Source organism: Callithrix jacchus, chromosome 7, assembly GCF_049354715.1.
Source record: "Callithrix jacchus isolate 240 chromosome 7, calJac240_pri, whole genome shotgun sequence".
Lineage (NCBI taxonomy): Eukaryota > Metazoa > Chordata > Mammalia > Primates > Cebidae > Callithrix > Callithrix jacchus.
The window spans coordinates 79,695,481-79,715,371 of NC_133508.1; the positions used below are offsets into that span (position 1 = coordinate 79,695,481).

Consider the following 19,891-nt stretch of genomic DNA (forward strand, 5'->3'; position numbering starts at 1 on the left):
GAAGCTGTGCGCTCTCGGAGGCCCTGCGCTCCCGGTACTGCGGGCCCCTAAACAGCCCGCGGGGCGCTGGGCGCGGGGCCAGGATATCCGGCGCCGGCCCTTGAAGCGCACCCGGGCCGGGCGGGGGCGGGCTGGGCGCTGGCACCCCGGCCGCCTGCAGAGCAACGTGACTGCGCGGGCTGGGGTCCCCACCGGGACAAGGCGGCCTCTGTGCCGACCCAGCTGATTCCTCTCCGGCTGCAAATCTCTTCCGGCTGACAGCCCTGCCGGTTGGGACCAGGCGTGGGAACGGGGGGCGGGGCTGGGGGCAAGGTGGGCGCGGAGGAGGGGAGCCCATTGGCGGGAGGCCCCCAGGAGGCCACCTGCTCTGTACATCCTGGGTGGCAAGGGCTACCGTTGCGGACAGGGGAGCTGAGGCCAAGAGAGGTCGAATCTAGCCCAAGTCGCGCAACCTGTTTTTTGGTTAAAGCCAGAGTTCTGAATTAACTCTGTATTTGTTGTTGAGAGGTAGGTGGCATTTTTAGTATCAATTTATAAATGAGGGACTCTGAGGCTCAGAATTGAAGCCGCCTGCCCAACGTCCTAAGACAAGAACTGAGTGAGGCTGAGACTGGAGCCCAGGACTGCCCACTCCACATATGGGGGCCAGGCCGTCCCAGCAGACCTCTGACTCCAGGTACTCACTGGACATCCAGCCAGAGGCTTGGCATGGGCCTAAGTCACAGGGTCCCCCTGCTCAAGGCCTTGTGTCTGGTTGGTTCAGTGTGGTGGCCCTGGGGAATGAGTTCCATTAATCTCCTGAAGGACAGAAGTGGGGCTGAAGGAGGGAGATGGGGTGAGGGTGGAGGTGCCAGGTGGCTGGACAGAGGACTGGAGGGCAATGCGTCTGGGAGATGACTTTCAAGAAGCCCCTCTGCCCTCCCCGTGCAGCTGGGGATGGAGCTGGAACCCCAGAGGCTACAGATAGAGCCATGAGGTAGGCTGGGGAACCACCCAGCATCCAGCATCCAGCCTTACCCTGGTCTCCGGGAACAGGATGGGTCCTGGGAATTCTGTGGAATTAAAAAATGGGGCCTTCTCAGCAGGGAAAAAGCTCAGCTGGTTCCCCAGACTGTCTGGCTTCTGTCCTGACTCCCACAGCTGGGGCAGCTTAGGACTTTTTTCCATTCCTTGCCCAAGATTTGACCTAGACAAGGAGTGCGGGGGCTCAGAGGAGGAGGGAGGCGGCAAGGGCATGGGGGCGACTGCTGAGTGGGCATGTGACTGCCCGCTATGCGTGTGCCTGTGTGTCCACACAGGATGAATATCTTTTTGATGCTCTTACACACATGTGCCCCTGAGAATGGTCGTGGTGGCTCCGGTGGGGTGGGTGTATTGTATCTGTGGGTGCTGTTCGGGTCTGAGCACTTTGACCCTGCCAGGATCTGCGTTATCTCTCTGGGTCTGTGTGTCTGTGGCTGAACTTGTATCTGTGAGTCTTTGTGTGTGTCTGTTTCCGCCCCCAACGGAGCCCTGAATGCCATTTTGCTGCCTGAATGTGCAGAGGAATGTGGGGGCCCATGGGCTAGGGGAGCACATGTCCTGGGCTGCTGGCCTGCTGGTTATGGAAAACTACTGAGGCCTCCTGGAGCTGGGCAGCCCAGGCCAGGCCCAGAGCCAGGCTCTGCAGCTTTTGCCCTTCCAGGCTCCTCCTACCCTTTCTCTGCGGGGCTGGGGACCTGCTGAGATGGGTTCTTGGTGGATCAGAGAGCACTGCCTCCCTCCCACCACTCCCCAGATGGTTTGCCAGGCTTGGTGGGGGAGGGGAGTGAGGGGGTGAGATTCGTTTCCTCCGAAGTCCTTCCCAGCCCTGACATTCTCTCCATTCTGTGACTGTTAAAGGGATTTAAAAAGGCAACTTTACCTCCATGTGGGGGGATTGTGAAAGCAGTAGCATCTCACACTGTTAGAGCAAGAAGGGCTCCTAAAGGTAATCTAGTCTCACCCCCTCTATCTTACAGGCCCACAGTGAGGGGTCTGGATCCCCCAGTCACCTTCTGGAAGGGCAAGAACCATGTCATCAGGCCTGCTGTCTCCCCATCGCCACGGGCTTGTCCCCCATCATACTGTGTGACCTACCCTGCACAGAGGAAGAGGCTTTTGAGAAGGCCTTGGAGGATGGGAGCATTTCAACACATGGAGGTGGGGTTGAGGCTCTGGGTGGCAAGAAGACATGGGTGAAGGTGTGAAAGTGGGGCAGAGGAGTGCAGTCAGGACGGAGTGTGAGAGGGTGCCAACTGAACACACTGGGTTCTAGGACTGAAATGGTGTGTCTGAGCTACACGTGAGGTCCTTGCAGGCAGGTGTGGACTTTATCCTATAGGTGATTCTGGTACGAGGTAAAATTGCCATGTAGCCAAGTGGTTTAGGGCACATGATCCGCAGTTGAATCAGATTACCTAGTATTCCAATCCCAGCTCTAAGACTTTGGTAACTACATAACTCCCCAACCCTGAGCAGGTTACTTAAACTCTCCGTGACTCACTTTTCTCATCATTGCAATGGAGGTAGCAGGCCATGCCCGGTGGCTTGCATCTATTATCCCAGCACTTTGGGAGGCCAAGACAGGACAATAGCATGAGTTCAGGAGTTTGAGACAAGCCTGGACAAAATAGTGAGACCCTGTCTTTATTAAGAAAAAAAAAAAAAGAAAGAAAGAAATGGAAAAAATGATAGTATTTCACTCCCATGGTTGTCATGAGAAAGAAATGAGATTATAGGCAGAGCCTTCAATGCCCAATCCTGGCCAGTGCTCTGTAATAGCTGTGATGCTCCCGGCGGTGAGGCCTGTATTTAAGGCTTGTCCAGAGGGACAGAGAGAAGGCAGGGATACTGGGAGGAGTCCAGAAGAATCATGTTGATGAGACGCCATGATGAGGTCCATGACGCCGCCCCCTGGGTTAACTGGCTGGAGTCCTCAGCAGGGCTGCAGGAAGGTGGGCAGAACTCCTTACTGAGCGGTCTCGAGTTTGTCCCTGGGTGAACAGCACCTGAAAAACCATTTTCAGAGGAGGATTGGTGGAATGGGGAGGGAACTGGGGAGAGAAGGTTCTCAGCTTCTGACAGCAGGAGGGTAGCGGGGTGGGGTCCAGGAGAGAGATTTGGGAAGTGCAGGTCACTCGTTGCTTGTGGTGCCAGAGGTTGCTGGTTTGGGAGAGGTCATGCACGAAGCGAAGAGAGGAAAGGGGCCCCCGCAACCCAGGGAACCCCTTCTGAGCCAGAGCCTTGGGAGAAGCAGCAGCCACAGGGGCTGAGGAAACTGAGGCAAGCTGCGGTCACAGAAGGTGAGGGAAGAGTGTACTTCAAGGCGGGAGCATTCAAGAGAGCCCTGTCAGGGGAGACAGCGAGACAAGGAGGGCGAGGTGGAGGAAAAGGCAGCACGGAGCTGGTCGGCTTTGGCACTGAAGAGGCCACCTGTGTAGAATCCGATTTGCAGAAGAGGGAACAGAACCCAAGCTGCAGCTAGGTGAGTGGTTAATTAATGGGATGGGGAAGTGGAGGCAGAGGCAGGTGTTCTGTGACTGCTCAGAAGCTTGGCTGAAGAGAAGGGGAATGACTCATGGCAGCCAGACAAGGGAGGTTTGGAGCCTTCTGGGGACAGGGTGATGGGTGATATTCTCATATTTCCGGTGGAGAAACTGAGGCTCAGGGGTTAAGAAGTTTGTGCAAAGTCATGATAAATTATTGAGGGAGGGCAGCCCATGCTCTCTGACTCTTAATGTAGTAATTTCCTAAATGGACAATTGAGATAGTATAATACACACACACACGGATATTAGTTCTAATCATAGAAGTCAAACATGTTCATGGGAGAAATCTAGAAACAGATGCTATAGTGTAAGGGAAAAACACATAAATCACCTGTAATTCTGCCACACAGAGATAAGCATTTTTACCATTGTGGGTCATGACTTTCTACTTTTCTCCTCTGCCAGTACACATAAATACACACTGGGATCATGTTGTACAAACTGTTTTACAAATCCCTTGTTTCATTTAGCAACATAGCATAAATGCTTTTCCATAAGAATAAATATCCCTTGAGAATTATTTTTTTCTCTTTTAGCTCACAGTCTAGGCAGGAAGATAAGACTCACAGATGGGATCCTGTAGTAAGCAGTTGAGCACAGTTAATGAGGTGGCGGGAAAGTGCCTGGATCCCTGGACTGGGAGCACAGTGGGCTGGTCCTTTGGCTCCAGATGTGGCCACTGATTAGTTACGTGGCTTTTAGCACTCATAACATATTTGGGCCTTAGAACCCCAAATATCTCCAAAGGGTTGTCAGTGAGTCTCTGAAGGCCAGCTGTCACCATGGCAAAAGGGTTGAAGGAGAGTCTCAGAAAATGAAACCATGCCAGGCACGGTGGCTTATGCCCATAATCTCAGCACTTTGGGAGGCTGAGGCAAGTGAATCGCCTGAGGTCAGGAGTTCAAGACCAGCCTGGCCAACCCAGTGAAACCCCATCTCTAAAATACAAAAATTAGCTGGGCATGGTTGACCATGCCTGTAGTCTCGGCTACTTGGGAGGCTGAGGCAAGAGAATCACTTGAACCCAGGAGGCGGAGGTTGCAATGAGTCAAGATCACACCACAGCACTCCAGCCTGGGCAACAGAAGGAAACTCTGTCTCAAAAAAAAACTCAACAACAACAACAAAAAGTAAATGAAACCATATTATCATCATGATTCTGTGGGTCAATTTGTTCATCAGAAACTTGGGAAGCATATTTACCTACCCTGCCTGCCAGGATGGGTGATAATTAGGTTATCATTTATTTATTTATTTATTTTTTAGACAGAGTCTCACTCTGTCACCTAGGCTGGAGTGCACTGGCACTATCTCAGCTCACTGCAGCCTCTGTCTCTGGGGTTCCAGCGATTCTCCTGCTTCATCCTGCCGAGTAGCTGGGATTACAGGTGAACTCCCGACCTCAGGTGATCCACCTGTCTTGGCCCCCCAAAGTGCTAGGATTACCGGTGTGAGCTACCATGCCTGCCTTAGGTTAATTATTATGACGCCTACAGACAACTAATATTTGGATAATGTTTTGCTGTTTACCCACATTATCTCACTTAATCATTCCAACAATCCTGTGGGGTAGGTAGTGTTTTGTACTCTATTTTTCTGGATAAGGGAACCATAGCTAGGAGAAGTGGGGTCACTTGTTCAAGGTCAAAAGTAGTCAGTGGTAGGTTGGGGTTGAAGCCTAGGCATCTTTGTTACTACAGCCATGAATCTTCACGCTATGCCACTATGATGTATTCTGCAGGCCTGCAGAGGAGAGGGACATGGAAAAGAGGAAAAGAAAAAAAAGTAGAATGCCAAGCTGCTTCATCCTTGGTTTAGGTGTTGTTGGCCCACGTACCAATATCTGTGGGGAGTTGCCGCCCCCTGGTGTTCTGTGTATGATGTCCTGGAAGGGAGGAGAGCCAGCATCTGCCTGCCCCACTAGAGAAGTGGGGTGAGATGAGCTCAGAATAACCCCAGCTTGTCCTTTCAGAGTAGGGGCGGGGGTGGGGGAGGGGTGATCGGTACGTATTTCACCTAACAGTTCTGAGTAGAAACTTGGTATATTTCAGGCCCCACTTGCTCCTTATCCTCACTAGGGTGACCTCGCACAGGGTTAGGGGCCACTGACAATACTGTATTTCTGACTCAAGTGCTAGTTAGAAGGGTGTTACATCATAATTATTTTTTAAACTCTACATCAGTGTTTCATATACACTTCTGTAACTGTGATACAACTTAATAGAAAAACATAGGATTTTTGGCAATGCTTAGGGAATAATTTTTACTCTTGGCTGAAAAAATTTGTCATTGGCATAGCATCCAGTGGCAGAGTGGCACAGCCGGCACCTGAAGTTGTGTACTTGAAAGGAGATTTTCACCTGTTACCTCATTTTACAGTACCATAGCCTTCCGAGGAAGGTATTTATTTTCATTTTACACATGAGAAAATAGGCTCAAGATTCCCCCCACCCCCTCTACCCAACTGGTTGAAGTCAGGGAACTTTCCAAGACCCCACACTGCCCCCTTGTGGCAGTCTTCATGGCTTACTCAGTAAATAGGCCATAGTGGCATGCCCAGATGAGATTGATGTTGCCTCCAAAATCTAATATGTTGGGCTTCTTTCTTTGTGATGGGAGATGCCAGATGCACCAACTATCCTTAATCTTGAAAGAGATATTTTCGTGTTCACCTTATAAAGGATACTTTGATGTGCTAGAGACCACTGGAAGCAACACATTTCTCTAAGGCAGTAGGTTCCTCGGTTTTGGTTTGGAATTTGTTTCATAGCATCTGTTAAGTATCTGTCTTACCAGCGTGTCAAGGGTATCAAGTAGTCTCACCCCATCCAATCAATATGACTTTATCAGTGTAGTAGGCTAGCATGATCTCCCATGAAACGGTGAAATGATTAGGTCCCGGCAGGCTAGATTTTGATAGAGGGCTGGAGAGTTGATATAGCTTTGAGTGAAAAAAGTGAAGGTGTATTGATAACTCCACGAGGTAAAAGCATTCTGCTTTTAGAGGTCCCCGCGGACTGGCATTCCTAGCTCTCTGTCTTTGGATATGTTGTTTTATAGTACACCAAGGAAGTTGTGACCTTTCTCCTAAATGTAATGTAGGCCACCTTTAAGTCCAAGTTTCAGTTAACCAGCCCAGTAAGCTGTTATAGCCACTCTCAGTTTCTTGCTATAACATATCTGTGTCAATGAATTCAGTGCCATCAAAAATTACAGTTTTCTTTCTCAGGTATAACACTCTTGGAATCCACTTCCATAAATATTTCCCAGCCTTGCAAAATGTATACTGGCAAAAACTTGCAATACTTTGGGTGTTTTTGATATCTTTTTTTTTTTTTTTTGAGACAGAGTCTTGCTCTGTCACTCAGGCTGGAGTGCAGTGGCATGATCTTGGCTCACTATAACCTCCATCTCCTGGGTTCAAGCAGTTCTCCTGCCTCAACCTCCCAAGTAGCTAGGATTACAGGTGCCCGCCATACAAATACAAAACACCCGGCTAATTTTTGTATTTTTAGTAGAGATGGAGTTTTGCCATGGTGGCCAGGCTGGTCTCAAACTCCTGACCTCATGTGATCTGCCTGCCTTGGCCTCCCAAAGTGCTGGGAATACAGATGTGAGCCAATGCACCTGGTCCCTTGTTCTTTCTTAATTTGTGTAAATTTAAGGTTGCATTAAGTGTAGTTTTATTACATGGATATTTCGACTAGTGATAACATCTGGGCTTTTAGTGTATCCATCACCCGAATAGTGCATATTGTGCCCATTAAGTAATTTCTCATCCCCCACCCTCCTCCCACCCTTCCATCCAATGTCTATCATTCCACACTCTATGCCCATGTGCACACATTATTTAGCTTCCACTTATAAGTGAGAACATGTGGTATTCAATTGTTTCAGAGTTGTTTCACTTAGGATAATAGCTTCTAGTTCTATCCATTTTACTGCAATAAACATGATTTCATTCTTCTTTATGGCTGCACAGTATTCCATTGTGTATATATGCCACATTTTCTTTATTAAATCATCCATTTTGTTCCTATTCTGAGACACACTTTGTAGTTCTGTAGTCCTTCTCTTTTTCTTTGGATCTATTGCAATTTGAGTATTATTATGTGTCTGGAAGCAATGATGGATCATGTGTATGGGTTTTGAAAACCATCAGGATGCTTCTTCAAGGTGACTACCTCTAGCAAGATAACTATAGAATCCTCAGGAAAGGGGCAGCTAACATCTTCAGATGAGAGGAAGGGCTGTTTTTTAAGGCAAAGAGGACTAGAATAATTTGGGGGTTCAAGGGAGTTTAAATCTACCCAAATGCCTCTATTACAGTTCTGAGTCTGTCTTTTTCTATCAACAATATAACTTCATATTTAAAAAGCAAGGCTGTCAATTTAATTTATATGTACTTTGGTCAACCACAGGAACAGATCCTGGTATTCAGAAATCTAGGCTTTGCACTACAAAAAATAAGGGATTCCTTCAAGCTGGTCATGTTTTCTGGCTTCCTACCTATGTAGCCAGCTGAGAATTTAAAGCTCTGACCTTGCCATTTATTTTTCCAACATGCTCAGAGGAAGCCAGCCCTTCCCACAGTCTTCGTATTCCTTATTTCTATCGTAATGTTCTTTTTAAAATCTTTTCTTTTTTAAAGATAGTCTTGCTCTGTCACCCAGGCTGGAGAGTAGTGGCACGATCTCAGCTCACTGCAACCTCTGCCTGTAGGATTCAAGTCATTCTCTACCTCAGCTTCCTGAATAGTTGAGATTACAGGTGTGTGCCACCATGCCTGGCTAATTTTTGTATTTTTTTAGTAGAGACAGAGTTTCACCATTTTGGCCAGGCTGGTCTTGAACTCCTGACCTTGTGATCCACACGCCTGGCCTCCCAAAGTGCTGGGATTACAGACGTGAGCCACCACACCCAGACTTTAAATCTATTTTTTTATCCCTCCTTTTTTGCCAACCAAGAAACAGCGCTGAAATTTCTATGATAATGTTCTATTGCCATAGCTATTTAGTAATAAGTAGTTTATTAAGGTAACTTTACACAGTATTTTAAATAATATAAGCAACCCATCATGTGAGGTCAGGTGTGAAATTTTTCCTCTTGTGGCATCATGTCAGAGCTCAAAAAATTCTAGACTTTAGAAGATTTTGGATTAAGCTACTTATTACTAGCCTTGTCATTGATAGGCCCTTGATTATAACCAGTTATAGGCAATAATTTAAGTAACGGCATTAATGTTGCATGTCATGGACTAGCAGTGTCCCTTTTCCAATATGGATATGACAGCCACATATCATAAGAGGACATGAACAGATCTGAGTGATGCCAGGGGCGGGTTGTGTCAAACCCAGTTTAGCTCCTTTTATTCAGTGGAGATCCCTGCCCCCCACTCTCCTCCACTCTTCATGCTTCATCTTCTGACACCACCAGGGTGTGCTTCAGGGTGTAGCCTTCGGCACAAACCGTTGGTAAGCTGTTCTCCACAAACCGTTGGTAAGCTGTTCTCCACGACCGCGCAGCTGCCTGGGCCTTCTTGTGAAACACAGTGTTGCATCACCTTGTATTTGCTTTCTTTTCTCCCTGCTTCACTTCTCTTTCCCCCTCACTCTTGTTGCTCTGGGATCGTACTTCCCAAGAAGATTTAGCATGTAAACTTTGCCTCAGGTTCCCTTTTATAAGGGACCTGGGCTAAGACAGAACTCTGGAAGAGCAGTGACTGGCCCGGAAGTGGCTACTTTTTGTTTTGTTCAGTTTTGTTTTTGTTTGTTGTTGTTGAAAGCAACAGAAATAGCTTAAGATAAAAAGGAGAGTTTTTTTTTTTTTAGGGGAATGTAATTCAAAACATCAAAGAAAAGACTGAACAAATCTATAGATAAGATGAGAACCAGAGAAAATCTACTCATCTATGTAACAGAGCCAATGGATGGTGTTAGTGGTACTGGTTGAACTCCCCTACTCTGAAAATCCAAAATCTAAAATGCTCCAAAGCCTGAAACTTTTTGAGCTCCCACAAGTAGAAATTTCACACCTGACTTCATGTGATGGGTTGCGTATATTATTTAAAATATTGTATAAAATTACATTCAGGCTATGTGTATAAGATATATATGAAACATAAACAAATTTCATGCTTAGACTTGGGTCCTCTTCAAAAGATATCCCATTATGCATAGAGAAATCTTCCAAAATCTGCAAAAAAAAATCCAAATCCAAAAACCGAAATACTTCTGGTCTCAAGCAAGAATATTCAACCTGTAGTTTTAAAAGATGTCCACAAATCTTTCTACATTCCTGCCTTCAAGAGGTGGAATCTAGTTCCCCTATAGGTGAGTGCGAACTATACCTAGTGACTGATGCCTACTGAATAAAATGTGCTGGAAGTGAGAGTGTGAGACTCGGAGGCGAGGCCGTAGAAAACATGTGGCTTCCACCTTCCTCTGCCTTTGATCACCTGTTACTGCCACGTCATGAAGACAGTAAAGCAGCCCCAGGGGAGGCCTAGGTGCTGAGGAACCGAGTCCCGCCACCAGCCACATGAGTGGACCATCTGAGTCAATCCTCTTGTCTCCGTCAAGCTGGGACTGCAGATGACTGTGGCTTGGCCGACAGCTTTAGTTCAATCTCATAAGAGACCCTGGGCCAGAACTATCAGCTAAGAACTCCAGAATTCATGACCTACAGAAACTGTGAGGTAATAAATATGTGTTATTTTCAGCCACTGAGTTTTAGGGTAACCTGTTTGCAGCAGTGAATAACTAACACAGTATCATTAAAGTATCCTCAATGGTGATTGATCTTTGTGCCACCATTATTATTATTATTATTTTTTGAGAAGGAGTCTTGCTCTGTCGCATAGGCTGGAGTGCAGTGGCACAATCTCGGCTCACCACAACCTCTGCCTCCCAGATTCAAGTGATTCTCCTGCCTCAGCTTCCCAAGTAGCTGGGATTAGGCACCCACCACCATGTCCAGCTAATTTTTATGTTTTTAGTAGAGATGGGGGTTTCACCACGTATCCAGGCTGGTCTCGAACTCCAGACCTCAGGTGATCCACCCACCTCGGCCTCCCAAAGTGCTGGGATTACAGGCCTGAGCCACTGTGCCTGGCTGTGTGACCATTATTACCCTCATCTACCAATAAGGATAATAATATGGCCTTACTTATACAGCTGTGTGTAAGGATATAAAATACTCAAGATAGTGCCTAGGACAGAGTGAGAAGCCAGTAGACATTAGTCATAGTGATAGTACTGCTGCTGCTACTAACATCTATTAACTTCTCACTCTAATCCCAGGATTCAAATTCTCAGGAAACAGAATATGACTAACTTCTCTTGAGTTATTGCCCTCCTCTTGGGTAAGGGAGGAGGCAGTTTGATAAGCAATCCCAGCAAGTCTGTATTTTCTCAAAGGGAATTAAGATGCTATTGTGAGATTAAGAAACAATGGTTGCAAGACAGGCAAAAACAACACCCAGCATATAGGGGTATATACTTTGAAGGCTTTTAAAACATAAACCCAAATTGCTTTTCCAAAATAGATCCATCTACACTCCTACCACTAGCCACAAAAATAGCCTTCTCTCTTCATCTTTGCCAACTTTGCTATTATCTTAAAGAAAACACGAAGAGCCTGATTAATGAATGGAAAATAACATCTTATTGTTTAGGTCTGTGTGTTCAACCTGCTCCATTCTCGCACTGCTATAAAGAAATTCTGGCTGGGCCTGCTGGCTCACGCCTGTGATTCCAGCACTTTGGGAGGCTGAGGTGGGCGGATCACTTGAGGTCAGGAGTTTGAGACCAACCTGGCCTACATGGTGAAACTCCATCTCTAACAAAAATACAAAAAGCTAGTTGTGGTGGGATGTGCCTGTAATCCCAGCTACTTGGGAGGCTGAGGCAGGAGAATTGTTTGAACCCAGGAAGTGGAGGTTGCAGTGAGTGGAGATCATGCCAGTACACTCTAGCCTGCATGACAGAGCAAAACTCCATCTCAAAAAAAAAAAAAAAAGAAAAGAAATGCCTGATCCATGTTGTTGGTGCCCCCTGACAAAAAAAAAAAGAGAAATGCCTAAGACTAGGTAATTTATAAAGAAATGGGGCCAGGTGCGGTGGCTCAAGCCTGTAATCCCAGCACTTTGGGAGGCCGAGGCGGGTGGATCACGAGGTCAAGAGATGGAGACCATCCTGGTCAATTTGGTGAAACCCCGTCTCTACTAAAAATGCAAAAAATTAGCTGGGCATGGTGGCGCATGCCTGTAATCCCAGCTACTCAGGAGGCTGAGGCAGGAGAATTGCCTGAACCCAGGAGGCGGAGGTTGCGGTGAGCCGAGATCTCGCCATTGCACTCCAGCCTGGGTAACAAGAGCAAAACTCCATCTCAAAAAAAAAAAAAAGAAATGAGATTTAGGCCCACCACAGTGCCTCACACCTGTAATCCCAGCACTTTGGGAGGCTAAGGTGGGTGGATTACCTGAGCTCAGGAGTTCAAGACAAGCCTGACCAACATGGTGAAACCCTGTTTCTTCTAAAAATACAAAATTAGCTGAGCGTGGTGGTGGGTGCCTGTAATCCCAGCTACTTGGGAGGCTGAGGCAGGAGAATTGCTAGAACCCGAGAGGCGGAGGTTGCAGTGAGCTGAGATCGCACTATCACACTCCAGCCTGAGCAATGCGAGTGAAACTCTGTCTCAGAAAATAAATAAATAAATAAGTTTAATTGGCGCATAATTCTGCAGGCTGTATAGGAAGCATGGTGGCTTCTGCTTCTGGGGAGACCTCAGGGAACTTATTACACAATCATGGCAGAAGGCCAAGGAGAAGCAGATATGTCTTACATGACCGGAGCAGGAGGAAGAGAGAGAGGGCCCAGGTGCCACACACTTTTAAACAACCAGATCTCATGAGAACTCTATCAGGAGAACAGCACTAGGAAGATGGTGCTAAACCATTAATGAGAAACCACCCCCATGCTCCAGTCACCTCCCACCAGGCCCCACCTACAACACTAGGGAGTACAATTCATCAAGAGAGTTGGGCGGGGCCACATGTCCAAACCATATCAGTCTGCAGTTCTTTACTTGTGAAGATGGACCATCTGTATATCTCATATCACGAATTACGGGAATTGAGACTCCCAGGATAGAGAAGCTGAATAGTACCAGAGACAGTGGTGAGCAGTGAATCCTACAAAGCACACAGTTGAAATCCAATGAATGATGAAGATATGTCTGAGAATCTTTAGTATTAAGTGTGAAGGATCCTTGAAACAGAAGAGGCATAATAGGCAAAACCGATTAACAGACTGTATTCTTGGAGATTATCTTGCTACACTGTGATTTTACTATTAGATAAAAATTGGAATAAAATATTTATAGCCAGATACAAGAATGAATGTAACTGGACAAAACCCGAAATAGAAGCAAATTGTCTCTATATGAAAGTGAAATATAGCACTGATATCTGGAAATGTTGTTATGAACAGCTTGACCCCTACACGTTAACTTATCTTAGATTACCAGTGTCAATATTTAATATAGAAGGCTTATGTATGCAATAAAACTTTGGAATTCTCCTACTGAAAGTAGACATTCCTGCAGTTATTAGAAATAAATCCAGATGTCTGCAAATCTAAGTAGTCATTGTTTTGCTACAACTTGGACTGAAAGCATTATCTTTTACCTTAATTTTTTCATAATGTTAGACTTACAGAAAAGTTGCAACAAAGCTATAATAATACAAAAACCCAATGAGCACTTTACACATCTCTGTGTGTGTGTGTGTGTGTGTGTGTGTGTGTGTGTGTGTGTGTCTCTGTTGGGTGCGTGTGTGTGTGTATGTACTTTTTCTGAATTTTCAAGAGTAAGTTGCAGAAATGCTGCTCCTTTACTCCTAAATATTTCAGGGTATATATAGACCCCAAATAAGAACATTATCTTAATAACTTCAATATAATGATCAAACCCAGGAAATTAACATCAATACCTACTATTTGTAATCTACAGACCTTGTTCAGGTATCTCCAGTTGTTCTAACAGAGTTCTTTATAGCAAAAGAAGATTTTTATTCAAGTATTGATTCCAGTTGCCATGTCTCTTTAGCCTTTTTTTTCCTTTTTTTTGAGATGGAGTCTTGCTTTGTTGCCCAGGCTGGAGTACAGTGGCACAATCTCTGCTCACTGCAACCTCTGCTTCCCGGGTTCAAGCAATTCTCCTGCCTCAGCCTCTTGAGTAGCTGGGATTACAGGCTGGAGCCACTATACCTGGCTGATTTTTGTATTTTTAGTAGAGACAGTGTTTCACCTTGTTGGCCAGGCTGGTCTTAAACTCCCAACCTCATGATCCACCCGCCTCAGCCTCCCAAAGTGCTGGGATTACAGGTGTGAGCCACTGCACCTGGACTGATCTTTTTTTTTTTTTTTTTTTTTTTTTTTCATAAAACATTTGATGTGTTTGAAGGCGCTAGTACCTTAACTTCTATTGCTGCTGTAACAAATTACTACAAAGTTAGTTGCTTAAAATGACACTAATTATCTTACAGTTCTGGAGGTGTAAAGTCTGAAGTGAGTCTCACTGGGCTCAAATCAGGTGCTGGCAGGGCTATACTCCTTCTGAAGGCTCTAGAGGAGAATCCATTCCCGATTTCTAGAGGCCACCTCCTTTCCTTGACTCAAGTCTTCCATGTTCAAAGCCAGCAACTTTATGCTGCCATCTATCTGGTTCTCTCTCTCTCTTATCTTTGTCTTCCACTTATTTGGACTCTTGTGATTACATTAGGTACTCCCTCAGGATAATCCAGGATATGCTCCCATCTCACAATCAGCCAGCTGGCAACTTGCATTCCATTTGCAATCCCTGTTCCCGTTTGCCATATAATCTAATATATTCATGGGTTCCGAGGATCAGGACACGGATATCTTCTGCCCACCACCACAAGCCACTTTATTTTTAGAATGTTGTTTAATTTTGGCTTATCTGATGTTTCCTAATGATTAGATTCAGGTTATGCACTTTTGGAAGAAATATCACAGATATTTTTAGCCAATTGATCTTATATATGGACACTTTCCTTAACTCTTGTATGGGTTTTAGTCTCTTGGTTATTTTGGATTTTCTGTGTATGCTCATATCATCTGTAAATATTAATAATAGGTTTTTTCCTTCCCGTTTTTACACTTATAATTTTTCTTGTTGTATTGGCCAGGACCCCTAGCATCGTGGTATCCCACTGGGATACCAGGCATGTTGTTCCTTGTTCTTGCTCTTACTCTAATGCATCTAAAATTCTATGCTAAGTCTGTATAATGTGCTATAGGATTTCTTTCTTATAGCTTTTTATCAAATTAAGACAAATCCCTTCTATTTCTAACTTTGCGAAATATTTTTTCATTGAAAGATGTTGAACTTTGTAGGAATCATCCCTTGCCCTCTGAAGCACATGTGTCTTACCAAGGCCTTCAGAGTTCTTGCCACTTCCTGCTGACTAGGTCCAGTTAACATGACATCATCAAAGTGGTGTTCTGTGGGGCGGTCAAACAGTTCAAGACCCTTTTATTCTATTATGATGAAGAGAAGAATTACCATAGCCCTGGAGAAACGTGAATTTTGTGACTGTAAACACGAAGCCTGCAAATGCATGATGATATTTGTCCTACATTAAGGCAAACTCCTATGGATCCTCCTAAACAAAACAAAATATTCAAACACCTTTAGACTTTCCTTACCAAAAAACTCATTTTTCACACTTCATAGCTCTACTTACCAGAAACATGTCTTACTTTCTTCACATATGGAGTTATTTTCCTTTTCCTTTTTAATATTTTTAAAATTTATTTTTCATTTTTTTTTTAAGATGGGGTTTCACCACGATGGCCAGGCTGCTCTTGAACTCCTCACCTCAGGTGATACACCTGCCTTGGCCTTCCAAAGTGCTGGGACTACAGGTGTGAACCACCACGCCTGGCCTTCCTTTTTAATGTTAGTTCCCATATATTGGTTAGAATTTTTACAAATTCTTAGAAATCTTAATTTTCAATAAAAACTAGCAAGCATTGCAAACTGTCTTATTTTATAATTTCTAGAAACGTACTTCCTCATAGGACAGTTTTTTCATATTTGCTAACAGATTCAAATATATTTAGTCTTTTTATAAAAATTTAAAAGCCAAAAATAAAATTAAATTTATGTCCAGTAATTTATGTTTTAGTATTTTATGTTAATTGGAAATAACCTAGTTATTCAGTGAATATCTATCATTTAATTTAAGCTAGCAAAACTCTAAGGGTGCAGCTAATAAAGAGATTTAGGGAACATTTTTTAAGCAGACATACTATAAAACATAATTGTTAAAAAGTTCATTTATAAACTTTATCCAAGTGATAGCTATTCAGATCACTTGTTTTTAATAATTATGCCTAGAATAGTCGTGGAAGTTAAATGGAACATTAGACAAAGCTAGCCGTCATCCCAGGTTAGTTTCCCATTAACCATTTACACATCAAGCGCATAGCAGGCAGTCATTGCTAAAGCAGGAACCCTAAAGTAAAGCACATGGATATTTCATTGATAATCCAGAAGACACAGCTGTTTTTATTAAATGAATAATATTAAACTAGTCTTATTTGCCAAAGATTTATTCACATCAGGTAAACTTGACAAGCATTTTGGGTTAGTTCCTATATTTCTAGCAGTTTTAGGTATGATCATTTATCTCTAAATCAAATCACATAATGCCTTTTACCAGTATTAGTAGAAAAGACTTTTAAAATACTTCATTTGCTCAATTTTTAAATAGCCAAAAATCACGCCCACAAGAAAGAAAGTAGACAGACGGGGCAGAGCATATAGTTAGCAGGGGCCAAGAAGAGGGGTTTACTTGACTGAGAAGTTTTCATGGGAGAAGCAGGATCCAACAGAGAGAACAGAAACCTCCCCCCACCCCCCATACCCACCAAAATTACAAGCTTCCTGTAAGCTGACTTATGATGATAGAGCTCTTAAGAAATCCTTTTAAAATATCTTACAATCAGGTTTCAGCTGGGACAAACAGCAAATATTCCTGGCAATATTAAATTCCTCTCCCCTCCACCCCATGAGTATATTTCAGCTTAGGAGAGAAGGCCAAACAGACCAGACATGCCTATCATGCTGCAAACATACAAACAATCCAAACTAACTTTTGCAAGTGTTTCTTTCCTAAGCTAAATGAATGAACTGTAAAAAGAATTTATGGTGGGCTTAAAGGATTTGAACTTTGTTGTGATTTTAGATTTTTGATCTCGATAAGGGAGTCTCTAATGCTAGCTGTTATGCTCTTTGGTGTCTTAAAATAAGTAAGTCACTCAAGGTCTTTGTCTTATGTGAAGTCTTTTAAAAGAGGCAATGAAAACGTTTGAAATCCTTTTAGGAGCTTCTGTACCTCAGTAAGTATCCCTGGTGGGCCTGATTTGGGAGCCTTTTTGTTTGTTTGTTTTGTTTTGAGACAATGTCTCGCTCAGCCTCAAGGCGCCAGGCTGGAGAGCAGTGGGGCGGTCTTGGCTCACTGCAACCTCTGCCTCCCAGGTTCAAGCAATTCTCCTGCCTTAGCCTCCAGAGTAGCTCAGATTACAGGTGCACGCCACCACACCCAGCTAATTTTTGTGTTTTTAGTAGAGATGGGGTTTCACCATGTTGGCCAGGATGGTCTCGATCTCTTGACCTCATGATTTGCCTGCCTCGGCCTCCTAAAGTGTTGGGATTTCAGGCATGAGCCACCGCACCTGGCTGGGAGCCTTCATTTTTAAATGCCCTTCTTAAAGTGCAGTGTTGTTCGTATGGAATGTTCCACATAATGGTCATTGTAATTTTAAATTTTCTTTGATATAATTTGCCCATCAGTTAAAAAATATGCAACATAATGGACCATCATGTTTGAACATGTGGCCGGCTGGAATCTCTGAAGGAGCACTATTTTTGCATACCTTAGAATTGGGGATCCCATTTTGTTTCTTATTAATCTCTGAAGAGCAAAAAGAAAAACCCTACAAATATACTAGCTGCAAACAGGGTGCAACCTACATTTCTGTATTACCATATATCAGCTGCAAACGGGGCACAAACAACATTTCTGTCTGGTTATTTGTTGGGGTGCTTCTAACCTTTTCGTTTGGTGCCTGCACATGCAGCTCCAATAACCTGTGTGCCTCCAATAGACAGAAAGTCAAAAGAGCGGTGACTCATGCCTGTTAGCATGCTATTTTGCTCTTGGAAGATGTTCAGAAACAAGAGAAATCTAGCTAACCAAAATTTTAAATTAGGTGGGCAGAAACCTAAAGAGTACTCACCAGTTGGATGATGTCCCTGAGGCCTTTATAAAACCGAATCCTGAATAAAGTCAGAGCTCAACCAAAAGGAGTGAGTCCAAAATCTATGAGGAGATGGACAGAAACAAAACGGTGGCTCATGAAAGTGAAGAGCACAGGGAGCCCAGGTGGGTACGCACTCTATTCCTGGGGCCACCAGTCTTTCCAAGGTGAGCTCGCTTCACTTGCACCTCTGACACCAGTTGTCAACCTATAATGAGTAACAAAGAGACCAGCTCTCCAAAGCAAAGAGTTTATTGGGAATAGCAAAAGGATTGCAATCCGGAATGCACATGCTATGGCAAACATATGCATATCTGCGGAGGCTGGGGCAAAGGAAACTTTCTTTTTTTTTTTTTTTGAGACCAAGTCTCACTCTGTTGCCCAGGCTGGAGTGCAATGGGGTAATCTCAGCTCACTGCAACCTCTGCCTCCCAGATTCACGCGATTCTCCTCCCTCAGCCTCCTGAATAGCTGGATTACAGGTGCACGCCACCATGCCTGGCTAATTTTTGTAGTTTTAGTAGAGGCGGGGTTTCACCATGTTGGTCAGGCTGGTCCCAAACTCCTGACCTTGTGATTTGCCCACCTCGGCCTCCCAAAGTGCTGGGATTACAGGTGTGAGCCACTGTGCCCAGCCCAGGAAACTTTTAAAGACAAAACAAGAAGTCCACATAAGGTCTTTTGCAACCATAGGTTACAGGGGCTTGTTGCAGGAGCTGGCATCAATTCATTGGTAAAGACACTTGTTGCTAGATAAATATCCTTGTGTGGCCAGGTGTGGTGGCTCACGCCTATAATTCCAGCACTGTGGGAGGCAGAGGCGGGCAGATCATGAGGTCAGGAGTTCAAGTACAGCCTGACCAACATGGTGAAACCCTGTCTCTACTAAAAGTACAAAAATTAGCTAGGCGTGGTGGTGCATGCCTGTAATCCCAGCTACTCAGGAGGCTGAGGCAGGAGAATCACTTGAACCTGGGAGGTGAAGGTTGTCGTGAGCCGTTGTTGCATCATTTTAGTTGTGTTTCTGGAGGCGGGGAAGAGAACTTCCATTTTTTTGTGTGTTAGTCAAGTATGGGAAAAATAGTGTTGGGGAAGACCTTTTAAAACCACTGAGGCTTTGTAATCACAGCAACAACAAATGCAAAAATGATCCTAATGAAAAAAACTCATATGCTTTGAAAAAAGTTAAACTCATAATGCGAAATAACTGGGAATTTAGGACTTTAGCTTAAAAGATGAAGGTAGCTTGATGAAGAGGATGTAAAGAAGGAATATAAGTGCTGATTTATGGAGATAAGTATAAAATGCACGAATACAGGGGAAACTTCCCATCAGTTACATCCATGACAAAACTGTTTTGGGGAAACATTTCTGCTTTTTCTCATCGGGAAGTTTGCTTGTATATACAGTAGCTAGCTGCATGGGTAGTAGGTTGTGTTTAGCAAATATTTACAATTTGAAACCACAGATCATAAGCTTCATGAGGAATGTTCCTGAATGTGGCTCACCAAGGGGCTGGCATTTGGGTTAGCATTTGCAAATGAGGTGTTCTTAGGAACTCTGATACTGATTGAGGATTCAGAGGTGATTAGAGGTGAGTTCATTGCAGCAAAGAATATTGTTGCATAGGTTAATTTTCTTTCTTTTTTCTTCTTATATGTGTGCACTTATTTATTTGTAGCCTGTTCTTGCGATGTGATTATTTATTATGATTCCTGCTACCTATTAATTAATCTTCAATTAATTCTTTTTTTCTTTTTGAGACGGAGTTTCGCTGTTGTTACCCAGACTGGAGTGCAATGGCACAATCTCAGCTCACCGCAACCTCCACCTCCTGGGTTCAAGCAATTCTCCTGCCTCGGCCGCCCGAGTAGCTGAGACTACAGGCACGCATCACCATGCCCAGCTAATTTTTGTATTTTTTTAGTCGAGATGGGGTTTCACCTTGTAATGTTCATTAATTCTATTATTCTT

General features: G+C 44.3%; 1 long non-coding RNA gene across 2 annotated transcripts in view; it reads left to right on the top strand.

Moving 5' to 3' along the window:
* The first annotated feature begins 400 nt into the window (after positions 1-400).
* LOC118142916 (uncharacterized) overlaps positions 401-19,891 on the top strand; it is a 41,458-nt gene continuing 21,967 nt past the window's right edge. Inside the window, exons 1-4 of one of the 2 annotated variants that reach the window (XR_013519968.1) lie at positions 401-507; positions 2,001-2,181; positions 17,870-18,042; positions 19,681-19,803. This is a non-coding gene — a long non-coding RNA (uncharacterized LOC118142916). Of the gene's footprint in view, positions 508-2,000; positions 2,182-17,869; positions 18,043-19,680; positions 19,804-19,891 lie in introns of those variants that run through there. The other variant, XR_004726798.3, reaches the window with a different exon arrangement.